The 12,102-nt window shown below is 41.8% G+C and overlaps 1 protein-coding gene across 1 annotated transcript in view; it reads right to left on the bottom strand.

Moving 5' to 3' along the window:
• Positions 1-12,102, bottom strand: part of COL4A5 (collagen type IV alpha 5 chain) — a 669,904-nt gene that overhangs the window by 522,991 nt on the left and 134,811 nt on the right. The window lies entirely within an intron of this gene.

The raw sequence follows: 12,102 nt of genomic DNA, 5'->3' as shown, positions 1-12,102 counted from the left end.
GCTGAGAAACCCTGGTCCAAGGAGACCATCCCAGGCCTAAAGAAAACTGATTCAAAGGAGCATCTGAATTAAAATGGACAGAAGGGAAATACTTATTTTCTGGTGTACTACTAGTAATGAAATAGTAGCCTATAATCAGTCAAAAGGGGTTGTCTGAATTCTGAAAACTGTAAGAACATCCCACCATTTCACTTGGATGAATTCAAGTTCTTTGTACAGTTTTCATTACCAAGGCTATACATTTGATAAAGGAAACAAGCCTCATATCCTCAGGAAACTAAAACAATTATACCACACTCTACTTAATTCATTGTTCTTTGTTAACGTGATTCAACTGTCTTCTCCAAATTATCTCCAAGGTAGTCCTGGCTGCAATTGCAATGGCCAAATAGGAATGATGGGTTAACCTGTTCAGGAGGTACCAGGTTCTGAGGAAGGCTGGTTTACATATGTTGCTTCTTCCTCCCTGCAAGTTAGGATTGGAAGTGGAGAAAGGACTTACAAGGAGAGAAAGAAGGGCTGACATCTGGGAGACAATGTTAACTTACGCAATGTTGAAAAACTAAGCACTTCACAATTTCAGAAGTCACTACTGCCAAGTTTTACCCAAACAGGCACCAATGATCTTTAGAAATAATTCATAAGAAATGGCAAACAATAAAACTCAGTCAAAATTACGTGATAGATTGTAGACTTCACTGCAGGGCTGAAAAAAGTAGCCAAGATAAATAGTTAAAGTAGTGCTTGTTTAACTGGTACCTAGCAGCCATAATGCTGTGGCCTGGAGCAGGTGGGGGTTGTCTGAATAATCGCAGAATATTCAAGAGCATAGGGTCAAAATATGAGACTGCAGTGCTGAATGCCTGAGATGGAGTTCTTGGCAGTTGTAAATTTCAAGAAATAGATGATTGACTAGAAAGCAATTGTTTTCTATTTAGATTTCTATTTAGACATTTTTTAATGTGGGCACCATGTTACTCGAAGGCTATGTGCAATTTGGAAGAACTTTGGGCACCTTTTTGAATAATCGAACTCATCCTTTGAAGAGATGCTTCTCTGCCTGTGCTTATGGCTGGGGAATTCTGGGAGTTGAAGTCCACACGTCTTAAAGTTGCCAAGGTTGAGAAACACTGCTGTAGATGAATGTTTTGGGTTTGTTGCATGTGACGCTTTCCTCCAGGCCCCAAGATACTCCCTGGAGCTCTTACAGAGTGTTTCTCCCCTTGAGATACTGGTCTGATCACCAAGACAAAAGAGATTTTCCCTTTCCCTGTCCCTTTAGCCCTGCTGGAGTAAACTTAGCAGGTTTAAGGATCTTTAAGAATCTTTAAGACCTCTGATGCCAGAAGATTGATCTGGATGTATTAAGTGCTCATCATGATACTTTGCCTTAATCCTTGCCACAACCCTAAAGTCAGTCCTGGGGGTCAAACAGAATGTGTGCCTTACCTGGCTTAGCATGTGGCTGAACCCGGATGGAAACAAAGGTGATCATGATGACGATGACGACATTCCTCCTGAAATAAGTTTAATCAAATGCACCCTCCCTGTATTTTAACCTAGTATTTCTAGAGCTGCTCCAGGTTCTTTTCCCCACTCCAGATCCTGAACTAGAGCATTTTCATTGCCGAACCATGCTTAGCAGAACCAATCTACACCTCACTATTTATTTGGAAAAATGTAGCAAGAGGAACATCAAGACCTTCGTCTTTTCCCTACGGCAGAATCCTATCCCAGGCAGAAAAGTGTCACAGAAGTGGTTAGTAGACTTTTCTCGTGAGACCACCTAGGATATTAACAAAAGTCAATGATTCCTAGTATGGGGTGTGTGTGTGTGTGTGTGTGTGTGTAGTTATATAGTTTTATATATATAGTTACCTTTTGAAGCATACATTTAATTTCAGGTGCTGCTGGAATTAAAGCAGGAGATATTTACAAGGCTTTGCGTTTTAATCGGAATGTCTTCTCTGGAGGAAACATGCAAACCTTTCTCAAGATTAAAATCGTAACCCAGCAAAATCACTCTGCGTACTGCATGCTTTCAGGGTGAAGCAGATCGTGGCAGCCAGCTCCCCTCTCTCCAGGCCTCACGTTATAGCAGACAGCATATGTTAAGAAGAAAAGGAAAACAGCACTCCTGCTACATAGCAGAAAGTCATAGGAGCAGTAAATAAACAAGGCACGTTATCCAAACACGGTTGGGGCGATTGCAACATTTTTTCTTTTTCTTTTTTGGAGCAAAGGAACTGCTGAAGGGGCTCCGATGGTGAAACGACTTACTGAACCTGAACGATTGTAAGCGCTTCTGTTTGGAGCTGGGCTCAGGGTTCAGCGGCCTCACTGAGCCCATGGCCCCTTAGAAGGCTGCCCTCCAGGGCTGGGGAACAACTTCTCGAAGAGGACCAGCTGTTTGGAAGACTCTCCCCTTCAGAGTTGTCTCCCCCTCCCCCAAAATAACAACAGTGGTGGAATTTTGTGTTCAGAAGGGATAATGAAAAAGTGGAATTTGAATTTGAATTTTTTTTTTTAATTTGCCAGTCTAACCTATTTGCTGGTTTTCATTAAAATTATGTAGAAACCTATCCTTCCTACTTCTTAAGAGATTTTTCCCTGTGGGATGGATGCATGGAGGGATGGACAGATGAATAAAGAGACAGTCAGATCGTTTCATAATGCGAAGAGTGCGAATGGTGTTTGTTTTTTTTAATTATGCATTTCTCCCTTGTTCCACAGCCTCCTTGGCTGCCCACACCTCCAGATCTGAAAATGCTCCGTAGGAAGAGCTCCTTCCAGATGCGATTGATGGGCTTTAATAGAAGCAGGGAGGCTAAGATCACTAGAGACAAACACAATAAAAGGACAATCTAAATACACTTCATTCTTCAATCTGGTTTTCAGGCATCACAGTGGCCTAGAAGCCATTATGCCCCCTGTACGTATTTATAGGGCTTAATTTATATTATTATATACGAATGTTATGTTAGATTACATTTAAATTATTTGTCTTAGTTCCTTTGGGCTGCCACTGAGTCAGCATCCAAGTGAAACATGAAGGACAACTCAAGGACTTCAGCACCTTCTGTGGTTCAGAAAGGATAGTTGGTGGTGTGCTTGGCAGTGGACATTTTGCTGAACTAGCCTGTCTTACCTTAGAAGCCTAGTTGCTTCTCCCTCAGAATTATTTGTAAACAACTAATATGGAAGCTAATTTGAATTTGTCAAAACAACTGATAGCGCTTCATGCACAGAGTGGTAGTTAGCCATTCGGAAGGATAAAAGTACTAGTAAACTTAACTGCCATATTCTGCCTTCCTGGTCCAGCAGAGAAGAGTGACCCTTACACAAGACACTTCACAATGAAATAGCTTTAGGATCGAATTAAGCTGTGGCCATCCAGTAAGAAATGGAGAGCTTAGGTTGAGTTGTCATTCATAACCCTTCTGAACTTAACAAAAAAACCCCAACACTGCATGGCAGTTTGGATGGAAAAGGTCTATCCCATACAAAGATGCATGAGGTGCTCTGAGGAAATTTTGGAATGCCATAAAAAAAGGATGCTTCAGGACCAACTCTGGCCATGTTCATCTTTTTTTTTCTCCTCAGAGACAGCAGTACTGACACCATAGACGGTTCTACTTGAGATTATCTACTTCAGGTTCCAGACAGCACAGTCCAAGGACAAAAACAACCATTAGTTCCAGTTCAGCAGCCATTTGTAGAGGATAGAGGTAGATTTTAACAACTCTATTATCCCTTATTAGTGATGGATTACCACAGATCGCTGGATCCCAAGAACATACAGTATGTCAAACTATGTCCAAGTTCTTCGGACACCTTGCTCCTGATGCCTCCTCCCTGTGCCATCGCTTCATACTGCAGGCTGAAGTACAGATGAACAACCAAGGAAGCAACAGACTTTTTTCATCCAACAGAGCAGAATGATAGGTTGTACTCCCACCATCTTGAAGTGAGATGGTAATTCCAGACCAATTATCCAACTAGGCCAAGGAAGGCTCCCGTCGTTGTTGTTTCTTTATTCAAAAGGTTGGCTACTTCTTTCCTGAGACTTTACTTGTCTAGTATTACAGACTTTAATTTTTCAGTTGAGCAAGTCTGTATTTTTTCACCCCCTTGTGAGGCAATTTTGGATGGTCTTACTGATCTGTAGCTGCTTAAAATGCCAGCCCTTTCTCCCTTTCTGTCATGTTGTCGGCATTGATGGGTAAGCCCTTTGCACTCTTAACAGTGACAGATTTATGGATCTTAACTATGAAAACTGCTTTCTTATTATCTGCTGCTACAACTTATTCTTCAAGTGAATTGGCAGGACAGCCTCTCTGTGTTTTATTTTTCACAAGGAAAAAGCAGCATTGTGTCTAACGTTTGCTTTCTTTCTCTGCTTTTCATCTTAATTATGACATTGCATTAAGAACTCCCCCCTGCACACACATGCATATACCCAATTCTTCAACTTCATTAGAACTGGCCCTTCACTTAGGATATTTAATAAATCAGGACTCATTTATTTTATGGGTCACTATGTTTGCTAGTGTGTTACTTACCGACCACCAATGAAAGTCGTGTTGACATTTCTCAAAGAGTTGAAATTCATATAGTTTGGTAACGTGTTATGAGTGGATGATGGACTAGGAGAAATTACTCTGTTTGGCAAGGTAGAAGGGAATAGAAGAATTAGAAGATAAAGTAGATGAATGGGATTGAAGAGATCACTGGAACATCTGTGGAAGAACTATAGATTATCACCAGGGACAAGTCAAGGTGTGGTTCAATTTGATGGGTCATCATTCATTAATCCATTGATTGAACTATATTGTTCTCTCTCCTTCACTGCCTGCCTGCCTGCCTGCCCACTAGTGGTAAGCAAATCTTGCTAGTCACCAGACCATAAACATGGTTTGCATGGTCATCTGCAGTCATACAATCTACCTGCTGCCTCTTATAGGAACTTCTGCTAAAAGTATATAGCAGTAGATGGAAGGAATGGAGTTGAATACCAATATATTTTATGGGCATACAGAGTGGGGAGGACACATTCTACACCCACCAAAATGCAGCTCAGCTCTGGAAGGTTCCAAGGCTGTCTTATGGGAAAACTCTATTTGTGAGTACACAAATGACCACTTGAAGGATTGCAGTTACAGGTCAGTAACTTGTTCTCACTAAGTGAAGTGCTAGAATCTAGCAGTCCACCCATTTCACTGAACGTTCTTCTTCCCAAAGCAATTTCTTTTCCATCACATTGAAGGAGAATGATAAAAACTATAGATCTGGGGAGAAGCTGGGGCTTCTGTTGGAGCTTAGCAATGGTCTTTGAAACAGAGCATCAGGAACTATGAATCTTCTGTCTCTGAACAGGTCAGAAAGCTGTTTGTTTGCCCAGTTGTACCAACCTTGTAGGTCAGGAGTACAGTATGTTGGCATTTATTCTGTATTAGTCAATGATGGATGCAAGGTGACAATGATACCTGGCCGAGATTCTACCCTCTGTGCCGGTACCTATGCAAACCTGGAAGTTCATATTTAGTCTTTACTGGAATTCTTTCTGTAATCCTAGGATGGTCTGTATAATGCAGAATATCAGAAACTTCAATCCAGCCAACCTGCCTCCTTCCATTCAACTTTTCCATATAGGTTTTTTTTAAAAAATAACTCCCACACTTCTGCAAAAATTCCAGAGTAGATTACAACAACATTTTCCATCCATCCATCTACCCATCTTGCAATTGCAGATCCTGGAAGGAAGATGAGGCTGAATTTAAGCCAACTCCTCCTCCAAAGAAACATTAGGAGTGCTGGGGGTGGGGGGGAGAACCTAATTTTTCTAGTAAATGTGATAAAACAAAGCAAATGAATAAGATGCGACGAAACAGTTCTGTTCTAGGGAAACCAAAATATCTTCCTAGGGTTGGAAACCACCATACTTCGGCCTGCAACAGGCCGCTGAAGAGAGGTTTTGGAAATGACATCAGATCTGTCTGGGGCTGGGGGAAAGCCCTTTACTGAAGTCCTGTAAACCTCTAAAGCAGTGTTTCTCAACTTTATGAACTTTAAGTTGTGTGGCCTTCATGCTGTCTGGGGAATTCTGGGAGCTGAAGTCCACACATCTTAAAAGTTCATAAAGTTGAGAAACACTGCTTTAGAGGTAAGCCATAACTCTGATGCAGCAGGAAAGGGACATTTGTAAATGGAGGGGACTAATCGTATGCATTTAGTATTCTCAACATTAACTAAACCAAAGGCACTTTTTGTCCTGGCTGCCATCACACAAGTCTTTATCTTGCTCCTGATGGTCTGTTACATCTTTTTTCCGGCACACCTTGCAGATAATCAGGGATGTTTGTTGCCTTCAAAGGTTGTATGCTGTTGCTGTAAAATGTATTTTCCCCCTTCCGTAGGTGCATTGGGATACATTCGTGACAACGTCTTTGCTTATTTACAGTTTATGTCAACCTTTGGCTATTTCCCTCTGACGTGAGGCACAACCTTTGCTTAAAGAAAGCAACTTCCTTGATGAACTGGTCATGGAGATAAGGATCTGAAGAGGTCTCTGATATGGTTTGCAGAGTTCGCTCCTGCCAAGACAGGGAGAGTCCTGAGCACACGCCTCAAATATGCCTGTGAGAGCTGCTGTAATTCCCTGGGCAGACAAAAGAGGCTTTGCCTAAGGGCCGAGTTATAAGTGCAACGTCTCATTTCCAAGGAAGTCTGGTGGAACAACTCCTTGTTTACAAGCTGTTGTACGTCACTCTTTGAAGCCTACTTTATATCAGTGCCCAGTTCAATCTAAGTGTATTAACTTTGCAAGATTTATTACTGGACCATGAGAATATACTATGCTGTATCAAGGTGTACTTTTACAAACCCAGAAGTCATTAATTGTAATTGGGCAACTATTATTAGTATCCTGTGTTACTTTATACATTCACACGCATACATGCTGTAGGGCAACCCTAGTGTCTGTGGGCTTGCACTTAGATCTTAAAAATGTAAATAAAAGGTCAATGAACAGTTCATACATTACATTTTTCCCTGTAATAGCACACCCTTTTCCTTTGTGCACAAAGAGAAAGAAACAAGTGGGATTGATTTAAAGCCACTAAACACATTCTTTGATATAATCACATGTGAAAAGATACTTTCTAGTCAAATGAATGTATCACAAAATTCTCTCCAACATCAGAGTCCTAAAATATAAACATTTCAGTTCTACTAAAAACATACCACATTAACCCATTTCGGTCAGTTATAACTTGATTGCTTCATCAATATTTTGATAGTCCATTTTTTAAAAAAGGATACACTGCTTGGAATATAATTAAAACATAACTTAATTATATATTCCATTACCGTATCCAATATCTTAATATACAGGATCTTTCATCTCAGTATCTAATCTCTTTTATAAACAGATTTATGAGCCAAACTAATTATAAGTCATAACTATATATTTTTAAAAAGAGCAGCCTGACCTTGCAGTAAATTATCACACAGGACAGAATTTTGTTTTTTCAGTTTAAAACATAATTTCCATTTTGGAGAGAGACATGGGAGGAGGGAAACTTAAAATGGCTTAAGAATACTAATCATGAAACAGTACAGAGTATCTTTCAGGTGCCCCAAGCTATTCCGTACAACAACCTTGGAGGGAAGGCCATTTGCTAGCAGGAGAACCAAGACAGAAACCAGAGCACCAAATAAATCTCTGCTAGAAGTAAGATTCAAATGGGGGATGATGAACTTCCCCAGTTTTGAAATGAAAGAAGCCCTTGTTAAAATAACTAGACTTTTTTTTAAAAGAACTATTTTGATTGTGGGAGACCCTGTGCACATCTTCGTTGTGATTTTCAAATGCCTGAAGTTTAGGAGTGCAATGATGGGCTGGGGAGGGAGGAGATGTCTTCCACCCAACAGCAGGGAAAATGTCCTCAATTAGAACCCGTTTTCCCCAACGGGCTCCTCTCAAAAGCAAGATCCCTTATAGCTCATGTGGCTTTATGACTCATGCAACTAGAATGCCTACTAGGAAATTCCATACACTTTAAATAACAAAGTGGATTTGTATGCGCAGGCACCAATGTGGGATGCAGCAACGGGGGGCGGGGGGGGGAGCCATCTTTTTAATCTGAATCTCTTTCTAAGCTGGGCGGTCTCATGCCAGCAGCACCCAAACGTTGTGCAAGGTGAAAAAATCGGAGAAGTCGTCAGTCGTTTGAATCACTGAGGTTTCTCCATCACCGCCCCGCCCCCCAAACCCACTTAATTTTTAAAAAGTTTTAAATCTTTTCCTTTGACTACAGGGTCTTGAAAGGTAAGGAATTTTGGGGGGGCATGGTGGAAATCCCCAAAGAGTTTTCTGATGTTTAAAGAATCTTTTCCTCCCTTTCTAAAATGTGAAAAAAATTGACAGAGGTACTCGCTGAGCAAGCTTTAGACGCGTCCACCTCTGCCAGCCCACATATACTCCAGCTAGCAACTCCGCAGACTGGAGAGGAGAAAAAAGCACAGACGGCTGGCCTAAGTTCCAGTCCACAAACTGGACTTCGGCAAAAACTCTCAATGCGACTATAAGCCCTTCTTTGATCACTGAGTGAGCAATGGCAGCCGGGCGGTGGTGGTGGTGGTGGAGGAGGGAAATCAGAATGAGTCCATCCAGAAAATGAGAAGTGTAGTTGCCAGTCCTGCCCAGGGAAGTAGATTCCCCCACTGGGCAAGGGTTGGATTGGATGATCTCCAAAGTCCCTTCCCAGAAAGAACCAGCCTTCCATTCCAGGATTCTCTGCTGGTTCCCTGCCTGTCCATTGCTTCTTATCAATGCAGGGGTGGTGCAGCTCCTGTCCCTGCAGGACAGTGTCACATTTTGAATCCAGTGACCCTATTTCTTGCACTTTCAGTTGCTTCAGATATGGGACCTGGGAGCCTTATCCCTTGGCAAGAACGGCCATCTTTCACCCCCAAGCCTTCCACAGAGGCTAAAAGTTAATTGCAAGGTAAGAACTTATTTTTACAGTATTTTTATATTAGGGAAAGGGCTGCCCCCTTTTAAGACTTGGCCCCACCAACAGGAAAATGGAGCACGAGGGGAGAAAAAGATGGAACTCTGGAAGAACATAGGATCTTACCTTATAACAAGTCAACACCTTGGTTGAGCTGTTACTGACTAGACCAGTGTTTCTCAACCTTGGCAACTTGAAGAGGTGTGGACTTCAGCTCCCAGATTTCCCAGCCCGCATGTGTGAAGTCCACACCTCTTCAAGCTGCCAAGGTTGAGAAACACTGGACTGATTCAGTGGCCATATTCAGACAAGATGCGTCATTTGATTACTCTACAGAAGTCATCTATTTTCTGGGTAGACACTATGCACTGAACCATCAACCAATGACCACAGCCACCAGGTTTTAAGATACCTTGGAGGGGATGTCAAGTATCCCTTTCGTATGTCTTACTAAATGGGGGTCTGCCACTGATCACATCTCTATTTCTGCAGGGAAAATCCACTATATTCTGCAGAGGCCGAGAGGTCCATCTCAAGGATTCAGTGCTGGGCGCTATACTTTATGAAAGATGTTGAAAAGGTCTAAAGGAGGACAACACTGGAAACCAAGCCTTCCTGAAAAACTGCAAAACCAGAGGACCTGCAAATCTCCACATTGTCTTTGAATTTCCTCAAAGCACTTTGGAGGCACTTTAATCACTTTGCTGTCTCAAATCAGTGAAGAAGATCCTGTTGGGAGGAGTGATTGAAGTTCAGCCATGTCTTCAAAAGGTGCTGCTCCTGCATGGAAACTAAATACTTAGGAGACTGAAGGACTGGCCACGTTTCCAGCATTTGAAAAGGTGTCCCACAGAAGCAGGTTAAGTTCTGTTCTGTATCATCCCAGACTGCAGGATACAAGTAATGTCCTGAAGTTGAAGAAATGCCATCCTCAGCTGAGTTCCACACCTGGTGGCTACATCCACTAAGGTTTCTTGGCAGTGTTACGAAAATGGTTGGCCACTGCCTTCTTAGATAATTTCAACTTCCCAGTCTTGCCTACAACAGTGGAATTCCCAGCTGGTTCCCCATACAAGCTCCATCCTGTTTATTTTCTGAAATTAACCAAGACTTTATGTTACAAGAAGGAAACACCTAGTTGAATGCTGGAAAAACAGTTCTTAACACTGAGAGCAACTGGACAGCAGAACCGATGACCAAGAAAAAGGGTGGGCTCCCTTTCCCTGCATGTGTTCAGCCATCAGCCTAGGTGGCCGTAAGAGGGATGCCTGCATGAAGTAAGGGGTCAGATTGCATGGCCTCAGTGGCATCCTCCAATTCTATGATTCTACAAATTCCAGTAGTATGGGAAAGGGAACCAAATGGTCACTAAGAGAAACAGAAGCAAAATTAATTCCGACAGTTGCTTCTGGAATTCCAGTCTGCCACATTTATGACCGATGGGCAGAAACAACAGCAACAACGACAACAACAACAGGATTAGCATTGCTTTGAGAGATCCAACCAGTTTGGAAGCTGCTTCAGGGAAAAAGAAAACCCCAAACACTTCGTCCATTCAGCTGATCAACAATCCTGCCGTTCCCTGAAGGCAAAACAAACGATTAAGCAACCGAAATTAAATTGGTAACTGCCATTGTTGAATATTTGCATTACCCATCGTTCTACAATAGGGCTGGGCAGATTTCCAGTTCCTGAGAGTTACTTTGATTTTTACAGAACCTGCAATCCATCAGCTGGAACCTAGTACCCAAGACATGCATTTAGGATTAAAGTGTGAATCCAGGCAGCCTTCTGGTAGGCAGTGGGGTACTGTGTGCATCTACACACCCACAAATCCATGTCTGGTTATTCTTACGTTTCCCTTCATTTCAGCAGTATACATCAGAAGTGCCACTCCCTAAACAATTGAAGTCACTCTTGCTGATTGACAACCCCCCCCACCCCGCCACCCCATTTTTCCATCTTTGCTCCTGCGAGGCACTGCCACGCTTGTGGACATGCTGCCATCTTGTGGGGAAACAAAGTCATCTCAACTTGTTAAACTTTGCTCATCCCCTGACATTTATTTTTCCTGGGTATTATAATGCAGAACATTATTTTGTTCAGGTGCTTTTCATGGCCCTGAAATTCCACCTGTCCCTTCCAAAGAACTCTTTAGTCTTCTCAGTGTCATGCCCATAATGCAGGTGAGGAATTGAGTCCAAAGGAGGACAGTTTGTATAGTAGTAGTATGTGAGGCTTATAGCAGGTGGCAGAAGCTGGCCAGCTGTAATGGTGTGTGGGAATGACCTGGGGAGACAGGGCAATGGGACCCAACAAGGGAACAGTCAGATAAAAGGCAGCAGAGCCCACAGAAGGAATGTGGATGGGGCAAGAGGCTCAGAAGGGACCCTCCCTCTAAATCACACCCTCCCCAGACAAAAGAACCCATTTATTTAAATCTTTCTTTCCTACCACTATTCTATATATTTCTGGCCACTGTAATAAAAATCAAATTATAAAAACATTTAAATTGTCTTCTACTTTTATACTTAATACTATAACAATCTTAACTCTATTAAATGTCTATAATATGTCCAAGGTTAACATGTCGCAATTAAATTTAGGAGTACATATATATCCAAGGAAATTGGGACATTTAAACCATGTCTCAGCTGTAACTGTTTCTTTCTTATTCACTCCCAGATCATTTGGGAGAAAAGGGACAATAAAAATAAGTCATCCTATTAGTCCAAGAAAGCTTTTTCTCCTTATTATGGTACAGTGCAATTCAGTTCAAATCTTTGGGGGGGTTGGATTCCATACTGAATTTGAAATAAAGTTTGGTTGAGAAGGTAGCTCTTTTGATAAAAAAAAAAAAAAGGTAGTTGAGGGTTTGAAAATGAAAAGATTTGGACCACAAAAGAAATGTCATAGTCTTGGCATGGGGAAGTATGGAACTCCATCTTCTGCAATGAATGAATGAATGAATGAATGAATGAATGAATGAATGAATGAATGAATGAAACATGGATGTTTCATAGCCTAGCTAAATTTCAACCAAAGCATTTTCTTTCATGCCCTTAACTGTGACAATACATTCAGGATG

The sequence above is a fragment of the Candoia aspera genome, chromosome 12 (assembly GCF_035149785.1).
Source record: "Candoia aspera isolate rCanAsp1 chromosome 12, rCanAsp1.hap2, whole genome shotgun sequence".
Classification (NCBI taxonomy): Eukaryota; Metazoa; Chordata; class Lepidosauria; order Squamata; family Boidae; genus Candoia; species Candoia aspera.
The sequence above is the reverse complement of the archived record's forward strand: the minus strand, read 5'-3'. Positions and strand labels throughout refer to the sequence as shown.